The sequence below is a fragment of the Glycine soja genome, chromosome 7 (genome assembly GCF_004193775.1).
Source record: "Glycine soja cultivar W05 chromosome 7, ASM419377v2, whole genome shotgun sequence".
Classification (NCBI taxonomy): Eukaryota; Viridiplantae; Streptophyta; class Magnoliopsida; order Fabales; family Fabaceae; genus Glycine; species Glycine soja.
Genome location: NC_041008.1, coordinates 21,755,618 through 21,765,785, shown reverse-complemented (window position 1 = coordinate 21,765,785; position 10,168 = coordinate 21,755,618). Strand labels below are relative to the sequence as shown.

General features: G+C 30.6%; 1 long non-coding RNA gene and 1 pseudogene across 1 annotated transcript; both read left to right on the top strand.

Annotated features, from left to right (window-relative positions):
- The first annotated feature begins 1,908 nt into the window (after nt 1–1,908).
- LOC114417842 lies at nt 1,909–2,279 on the top strand. Its single transcript, XR_003667946.1, has 2 exons — nt 1,909–2,048; nt 2,140–2,279. It is a non-coding gene; the product is annotated as an uncharacterized LOC114417842 (long non-coding RNA).
- Nucleotides 2,280–8,539: 6,260 nt separating this feature from the next.
- On the top strand, nt 8,540–10,168 carry LOC114417854 (annotated as a pseudogene).

The window sequence follows — 10,168 nt, the reverse complement described above, 5'->3', positions numbered from 1 at the left end:
TAGGTTTGTTCTTATTTTTTGTTTCAATGCAAACCTAGGTGCTCATGTGGGACACCTTAGGTTTGTCGTAAATTTTTTTAGGAATAATCAACATGAAAATAAAGAAAAAGGTATGTATTATTCCATTACTTTCCTTAACTTTTTAAATAGTGATCAAGGCCTTCCCATGGACCCTAAGAGAATAAAGGCCATTCCTGAGTGGCCTACTCCACCAAGTATAAGGGAAATTTGGGGCTTCAATATCTTAACAAACTTTTACAAAAAGTTTGTCCCATATTTTTCTATACTTGTAGCACCACTCATTGAGTTGGTGAGGAACTATATTCTCTCATGGGAAGATGACCAGGAAAGGGGTTTTCAGTCCTTACCATACTCTAACATACCCAACATCACTAATACATATGTTTTCATTCTTTTTACAGGTGTTGAGGAAAGAATCCATGAGTTTCAAGAACCTCTGGATTTGAGGTCAAATCCTTTTCAAGGGGGAGGGAATGATGCAATCCTACCCCCCAAGGGCATTGGATAGAAGACTCCAAGAATATTGGGCCAAAAATGCAAGAGAAGGCCCTAGAGTTCTCATGAGCCTTAGGGTAGATTTCGGGCTCATGGACTAAGTATGAGCCCACTTATCTTGGTACATATTAGATTAAGGTTTCATTAATTTTGGGCCTTGTATTTAGGGCTCCATAATGTAGGTAGGGTACCCTAGAAATATAAGATTTTTCAGCCCTTGTATTTTAGGGCACCTAGACTAGTTTTCGTATTAGGGGTAGTTTTGTAATTTCACATGCACTAAGTGGATATTTGATGTGTGTGGTTGGAAATAAATTTAATTGAATTGGTAGAAGCCCAATCCAATTAAATTTTAGAGGGGGAGGTGAGCATTTGCTTACTACACCCCATTGCCACATCATATAGTCACACTTTGTGCATGTCCTTCATGCTTTTCATGCCTCATGACACCTAAGCACACTTAGTGGAGAATCTTGGAATTGATCTTGGATTAGTGGGCTGAACCATAACTAAAATTCACTAATCATAATTAGTGAAATTTTGGCTCCACAAATTCAATTTCAAATTCAAGTGAAATTTGAATTCCCTCCAATTTTGTGTGACACTTAGGCTATAAATAGAGGTCATGTGTGTGCATTTTTTTGAACTTTGATCATTTGAATATTAAACTTCAGATTTCAAAGCTCATTTGGAGCACAAAATTTCGTGTTCTTCTCTCCCTCTCCCTTCATTCATCTCCTTCTTCCTCCAAGCTCTTATCCATGGCCTCCTATGGTGGTGAGCTTCTTCTAGACTCATCTTCTCCTTGAAGTGGCGTCTCCTCTCTCTCTTCCTTCTCCATTCCGCTGCCATTCATCTTCCAAGGAGCAAAGGAATCCATTGATGAAGAAGATCCTAGGCCTACAAGCTCCAATGAAGCTTACATCACTAGTTAATATTGGAATTTCAATGGCTTGAACAAGCCAAAACGTTGACGCAGCCTGTAAAACAACAAAAGCAAATTGTCCCAATATGATCCAACACAGCATCATTGAACACCTGGAAAATGAAATATAATCCCAGATTGTCTTCTAGGCGACATCACCAAGTTGACCCTTGTAAGAAATCTCCCCCTCACTTTGGTTTTTAGTGAGATAAAAACCTTAAGACTCTTCTGTATGAGTTTTGTTTTCATTATTTTGCTAAATAATCTTTTTATTTTTCTGGCTCATGTTGACATTTATAAAATTCTGAGAGAGAGAAAATATCATAGGGTGAAGTGAAATATTATTCAACCCAATTTATATAGTAGTTACACAGATGTAATGTAACTGTGACTCTAGTCAATTAACTACAGCAGTACAATATATACTAAAGGTAATTACATTAAAAATTTGACTAACACTGTTATGTTTTTTAACATTTTTTCAGGTTATGAAGATGCTAGAAAGAAAAGTAGTGATGGATCCTACCTTGCTGAGATTAAAAATTACACGCATGCTGCAGAGGATTCGTTGAGGGGGACAAGCAAAATTTTATTGGTTTCGTGCTTGGTAATTATGGTTGGTTTTGAGTTCAAGTTTTCTTTCCTTATTGTGTGTCAGTAATTTAACTTTGATTTTGGTATTTTTTTTGTGAATTTAGAACCCATCATTTTGCCAAGACACTATTTACATGGTTAGCTTGGCATCACGGTCATGTCATTGGATTTGTCGGGCATTCTTAGATTCCACCAAGAGAAATGCAAGTTCAGCAAAACAAATGGTGAATTCTCATAAGAACTAGATACCCAAAAGTGTTTCAGGAATGGCAAAGAAATTACATGGTTCTTCTAAATTACTTGATAAAGAAGTTGTTACTGCTAAGAATTCTGCAATAAAAGGAAGGTTTGTACTGAATTTCTGTACATATTTTGTTAGTTTTTGTTATTTGTATTTTTTATCAAATTGTGGATATTGACTTTTCTTATTATAAAGGAAATTGTTTGATGAAGCCTGTCACTCTGCTACTCAAGCTGAGAAGGTATTAGACTTTCTTTTCTAAATATTTTATATTGTTTTTTTTTCTCTTAATCACATGAGAATGAACAATTTTTTTTGTTTGGCTCAAAGGAGAGGAGGGGTTGTAAGAGCAAGTATGCAGACAGAGAGGGATAAATACTAGTCTAGCTCAATTTGAACTAAAACTTGGAAGTCAATTTCAAACAGAGAGAAGGATAATAAAATATTTTTCATCCCATCATTCTTATCTATATCACTCTCTCTATGTGTGTGTGCCCCTAGTAATTTTTTAATTGTAAGGAATCAAGAACTAAATAAAATTAGAACTTAGTTTATCCAAGTATAAATGGTTTTGATATAGCAAGGTCATTGTCATTTCAATGTTCGACCATTCAAAAAGTAAAGATTATAATTTTACTTCTGTTTGATAAATTAGGACATTTTTGAGGTGGAGTAAAAAATTGTATAAATAAATGAAACTATCCATTTGTAGGGACTATGTAAAAGAATTCACCTGAGTTATTACTCAACCTAATGTTTCTAACAACCCGAAAACTAAAAAAAATTGCCTCAGCACCGTTAATTATCAAATTTTAAAAGGAACATATAAGAATGGATCAAATGTGCTGATATGAAATTTAGAAATTAAAATTGAAGAAAAAGAATACAACTGATAATTCTTGGGCATAGGCCCATATCCAATGTGTAACTTCTTAAAAAATCTGAACTAAGACTTTATTGGTATATCAATAGCTAACTAAAAAACAGATAAATAAGGAGAAATACAGTACATAGGTAATTTAAATGGCTACTGAAGATTTATTTATATTAAATGCAAGCATCTTGACTCCTTATTATAGTATTGATAAGTTTTTATTTTCACAGGGATATCAAAGGGGCTAACATACTAGTTGATCCTAATTAATCAATATAGATACTTTCTTTTAGCTATATTATTTTAACTAGAATTATAATTTCATTTCGGTAATTTATATTGATATTTAATGTAAATATTTATAATTAACCAAAACATTTGAAATTTGTTTGAAAAAATACATTTCCTCATTAAAATTCATCCAAAAGAGTGAAAATTCAAATCTGTTAGTTAAAAGTTGTCTTCTAAAATGCTAAAAGAGTGAAAATTCTTCCACAATTGTAGTCGTTAAAAAGCCTTTTTTAGTAGTGAAACCTTGCTATGAGAGATTCGCTTCCTTAAGTGAGTCCATCCAGCTCAAAACTAAATTGATTTATTACACCATTGTTCTTTAACATCTACAATAAGGGCGATTATATTAGTAATTAGTTGTTTGTTGTAATGAAAATGGTTTGGTGTTGTTTGTTGAATGGTGGATGCTACGAGAAGATACAAAGCAACTGAATGACTACGCCATTGTCACATTTGAATCATCTGATTTGGAGAAGGTTTGGACCCAGTTTCTCTTGTGTTCTTTCAGTGTCTTTCTAATTATGGAATTCTTGGTATTACTTGGATATTTGATTTGAGAGTTAATTCCTTAATCTTGGTAGAAAAATTTATATTGGAATTATAAATTAATTACTTAGTTGTATGCATTTAGATATAGATTTGATATGCATGTTGTTGATTTGTGTTATTTATTAACTTGCTTGTGCAGAGTGGTCCTGATCTGACAACTGCATCTAATTAATTTATAAATTAACATTTGAATTGTAAATTAATTTCTTAATTCTTTTGTACCTAAATGATCTCTGAATTCTACATGATAAACTATCTTAGAATATTAAATTATGCTGTCTTCTTTAAGATTCAAATATTTCTGGTTGTGCAGTGAGTCCAGAACATCCATCATTGCGAGCTCATGGACGGTCCAAGCTTAGTGGTGACTGCTTTTAGAGATTTTGCTGATGACCAGTCTACAAAGGTTTTTGCCTCTATGATGCCTTAATACTTGCTCTTACTGTGGTTGGGTGTTGGCTACTTTATTTTTCACTCAAATTTTTATACTGGCCCTTATTGACTGAATGATGTGCTTGTGTATGTAAGCTTACTATTAATCTCAACTAAAAAATAAGATGAATTCTAAAATATTTTACATTAAAACTTACTATCATATATAAATAAATAAATAGTCACTGAAAATAAAATTAAAATTAAATAAAAATATTTGATAAATGATAACATTAAATATAACAAAATTGATTATATTTATTTATATTTAACTTCAATATATAAAAAAAGTTAGCAAAGGAAAATGTTTACAAACATAAAAATGGGACAATAAAAATGCGTTCCTTCAAATTTGAGAGAGAAACTTTAAGATAAATGCAAACAAAAAAAAGAAAAATAAAGATAATTATATATGATATAAATTATGCAGCATATTAAATTTTTTATATTTAAATAATGCAACTGCTTTGCATATGTATGCATCCTCATTTTTTCACATTTGTCCTAACCTTGCATAATTGCTATATGCTAATTAGACTCCAGGATAAGTATATATGTAAAAATATTCGCCTTGAATAAGCAATACAATTAAGTTTGAATTTTTTTATAAGCTAAATAAAATTTATTAGAAAAGATACTTACTAGCTAGTCTAATAAAGTAAAACATTACCTCTCTCCTCCTTTAGACAAACCAATTCCATGAAAGAGTTTTAATCATGTACAATAGGAATATAAAAAAATACGTTATTTTAAAAACTAATAAAAAGAAAGATAATGATAATTTTGCAAATTTATAGGTAATGATAACATTAATATTATATTGAAAAACTTAAATAACACTTGTTAAAAATATTAATAAAAAAATAATTAATATTATATTGAAAAACTACCCAACACGAGAGTTATTTTAAGATAAAATTATTTTTTAAATACGATACTTATTTTAATAATTTTAATGAGACTTGATGAAATTAAATTAATAATAAAAAATCATAATTTGTACTATGTTTGAACTATGAAAAAAAAGATGTAGAATAATAGTAATTTAAATCTAATGAAAGGATACGTTACCAATTTTGTTCATTACTGTATATTCCGTTTCATACTGGAATTAAATGGGAGTTATCACGTATAAAATACACTCTTCTTATGTATGTTAAATTTCTTTTAAGTTATGCATTTTGGTGCTTTGGTTTGATGAATGCATGTTATAATTCCAGGAAGCTAGCAAGAATTCAAGCATTTATATACTTAAGAATTCAAGCATTTATATACTTATTGATAGTGTTATACTTGTGTGTGTCTTGCTTTGTTCTTGCTTCTTAGTTAAGAGCAAATAATTTGTTTTCAACATCATATCCTTATAGCATATTAATTGCCATTTAGTTTGGACTTTCTAAGACGGTTAATTGGCAAGAACTGTCTTTAAAAAAAAAATACTTTCTAAGACAAAATAATCGTCTTAAAAAGTATATCGGACATAACTTTCTAAGACGATTATTAATAATAACCGTCTTAAAAAGTACTAATAATCGTCTTAGAAAATTTTTACTTTCTATATGTCTGTTAATTTTGAATCGTCATAAAAAATGTTTTGTTTTTAACGATGTTGCATACAACGACGATTTAAAATCATTGTGAAAAGATCTTTTTAAGTGTCCTTAAAAAACCTTTTTGTAATAGTGTTACTTTTAGGTTTATTTTGGATTATTTTATGAAATTGAATTTTGTTCTTGTGTTTTTATTCGCAAATTGACTATGTTTAACATACCCATTGATGTCTCGATGTGAAATTGTTATAAATTGATAGAGTTTCTCTTAAACAATTATTTTTTATATCTTTATGTTCTTTGCAATTATATTCATATATATTTTCTCTACACAAAAAATATTTATAATTTTTATTCAAAACATTAAACATTCACAGACTATGCAATATGTTTTTATATAATACCATTTCATATATATATATATATATATATATATATATATATATATATATTAAGTTTACATTAATATTTTAATAAATTTATGTTAATGTATGTTCATGTTAATATTTTAATATATTTATGTTAATGTTTTTAGTACGTTAATTAGTTTTATATATATATATATATATATATATATATATATATTAATGTTTATGATATATTTAATTACTTAGATATATATTTAATGTGCTTAATTATTTTTATGTACTTATATATATATATATATAATATTTATCTAATGATATGTTTATTATTGTTGTTATTATATATATATATAGTATTACATGTAATTGTATAGTGGTGTGTTATATATATTTGATATATGTAAATATATTTGTAAGTCTTGAAGTTAGATGTGTTTTATTATTTATATTATACATGTTTATCTATTTGTTAAGTATATTTTGTAGTTAGTTAAATTGTGAGATGTTATATTGTAGATATAAGATATGGTTGTGAATAACTGTGTGATTGATACTTGATGTGATATTACTTATGTTGTGAGTTGTGAATTATACAATAACCCGACTGCTATTTTTCTTGAAAAAAAATGTTTATGCACGAAGTGTTAAAAGAAAAATGTAGGGTTCCAAGTTAGGAACCTAAAGTCTTAAATTGTAATACAATGTGTTAAATGTGTTTGAAACATAAGTGTGAGGTCGTGGATATTGTATAATTCATGAACAATGTTTGCGTGCAAAAATTGTTTTTAAGGGTTGGACCTGAATTAGGAAGGTAAGATCCTAATGAATTCTTCATAATGTAGGTCTTGGGGGGGGGGGGGGAACACTCAGTTTGAGTGCTCTTTTAAGCCTATGTTAATCCCATATGGTTGGAGCATTCTTACAAAATAGAGTGGCCCTGACTGGTTACCTTATGATTTTACTTAGTGAGAGTGACCTGACATACCCATTGTGTGGTGTGTCTTGTTATGTACTCCTAAGCGCCCTAGTGTAGTTTTTCATTGACATGATACCGCATTGCATATAGGCTTGAGTCTTAGTATAATTGTTGCATTACGCCTGTGAATTTTTTATTATGAAATTGATGAGTGTTGTTACGTTTTGACTCAAGCGTGTGATTCATGTGTAATGTGATTGGTGATTGAAATATGAATTTTAAATGATAAAGTGGTGAAGTAACGTGGAGTGAATTAAGTTGAGTTATGTTATAAATAATTGTATAATGTATTTTGCTTATGTTTTTATTTATCCGTATTTTATTTAGAAATGTGATAATTTACTCCTGGTGTGTGTTTGTGTTTGGGCTGATTATCATTTTGTTCTAGGTGAGCCAACATATGATGAGTTCCATGTTGGAGATGAAGAGACTTAGCCTGTGACAAGAAAATGCTCTGATAAATGTTACATCAAGACATAGGGTTTTATTTCATTTGTTATAATTCCATGAATGATATAGTTATTTTATGTTTTTTGTTTTAGTGCGACTTCTTTTCATGTAGAATGGGCGGCCTTGTTTTGAGCCGAGATAATTTTATCATTTATTCGTGCAAGTTCTATTATGATTTCACTAAGTGGATGTGAACCTTTTATCCTTTTGAATTATTTTTTTATTTAAATGTGTTTTAAAACTTTTAATTAATTCCGCTCTATTTTTCCTTTTATTATTAGTATGTATTTGTGTGAGGTAGAGGGTGTCACACACCTTCTAGGACAGTTTCCATAAAACCGTCTTAGAATGTCAGACGATGGCAAATTTGTAAATAACAGGAAATGTGCGATGATGGTTTTATAAAAATCATCTTAGAAGTTGAGTGTTCAAAGATGATTTTGTTAAAACCGTCTTAAAAATCATGTATTCAAAGATGGTTTTGAAATTAGTCTCAACCTGACGCACAATTCTCCTCATATGTACACCCTTTTATTTTCTGCCCTAGCCTCACTCAAAATATATCCTTCCACCGTTTCCATTTTTGTCTTCTCATTCCACAAGCGATAGCGACCGCGACAAGCTCCTCCAGAGTGTCAACACTCCCATTTTGCTAAACCTTAGGTTGGTTGTTCTTCTTCATGTTCCCTTTTTTCGTTTTTTCTCTCTCTTTCTTTTAATCTCAAATCGTAGCTATGATCCTTTTTCGCGGAATAAAGAGCCCTTGAGAAGAAAATGCGTGTTTCCTTGAGTAATTAAAAGGAAGTAGAATGGGATCCAAAATTCTTCCAAAATGGGCATCGAAGCCTTGCGTAATGGGAATCGACGAAGCTGGAAGAGGCCTCTTTTAGGTTCATTCCCTTTTCCATTCTCCACTTTCCCTCTTTTTTTTTCCTTTTAACATTTTTCCGTCATTATTTCAAGGCCTATGGTTTATGATTTCTTATACCGTGCTTAGTCCTATCTGATGACCTTTTCCATGTTAAGTTTTGCAGGTACCATACCACCTCAACTTATTATTATTATTATTATTATTATTATTATTATCTTTTGTTCTCAATTTTATATTATTAGAAGATTTATAAGATTTGATTAGTTTCACTTAGCAGTTTAGCTTATATTAATTTTAGTAAATACCTTATGCTTGGTGGGAAAGTATTGAATTGACGATGTTACTGGAAACACTGCATAGTGTGCATCCATTGAAACTTAGTGGTTCACCCTTTTGCTTTTTTATTGGTGTAGATTCTAAGACACTCAAGGAAGAGAAGAAGGAATAATTGTATGAAACTTTAAAACTTAATGATTCTATTGGATAAGATGTTGATGTCATTGACCCACGGGAACTCTCCACTAAAATGCTTAAGAAGTAAATCAATATAGCTTACTCCTTCAATGTTTTCACTGGGATTCTCTTCTATTTCCTGAGTGCTTTTCTTGTTGTAATTTTTGACAGAAATAAGATTAACTTGAATGAGATTTTACATAGCTCTGCCATGAGCCTCATTGACAAGGTACTGAAAATGGAAGTGCTTCTAACTGAGGTAAAAACCTTGCAACTTATATGTAATTATTAATTAATATCAAATGTAAGTTGATTATGTGATTCATCTATAGCTCAAATGATTAGAGGTTTATTATAAGGTTAGTGCCTATGGCACCTTTTTATTCATGATTTTCACTTTCAATAAGAGCAGTGTGATTAATTTCTTCCCTTGGACATTAAGTGGAATAAGTACCAAAAGAGAGTGGGTTAAACCTTGTTGTGGTTAAGTATATAGGGTGTGGTATTAAGTAGTAAGCAGATGATAATTCAATTACTGAGGTGAGAAGTGCATAATTTGTTCCTTGCAAGTTTATATAGATACATTTGGAGATGCAAGGAAATATGAAATTAAGTTGCCTAATAGTTTTCCATCTATCAAATTTGTGGTTGCAAAGAAGGCTGATAGCCTTTAGCCCATTGTCAGTGGTGCAAGCATAGTTGCAAAGGTACTTGTTTCTCCTTTATGAAATTACCAATGGTATAAAGTCCTGTAGTCTACCTGCAACCTTAATCCAAACTTTTAGGTCACAAGGGACCATGCTTTAAGAGAATGGGTGCTTGATGAGACTGTTGAAAACATGCAGAGGTTTTTTGGATTTGCATATCTTGGAGGTAAGACGGATGCAATTCTATCTCATGTCGTGCCTATTGTTCTGATTAAAAATTGTATGAACAATAAATCTGGTTGTGTTCTCATTTGTGTAGATCCCCAAACCAAGTCCTGGCTAGAGGATCACAAACATCATATCTTTGGATTTCCATCATTAGTATGATTTAGTTGGGGAAGCTACAACTCTTATTTTAAAGATGCTGCAGAAGT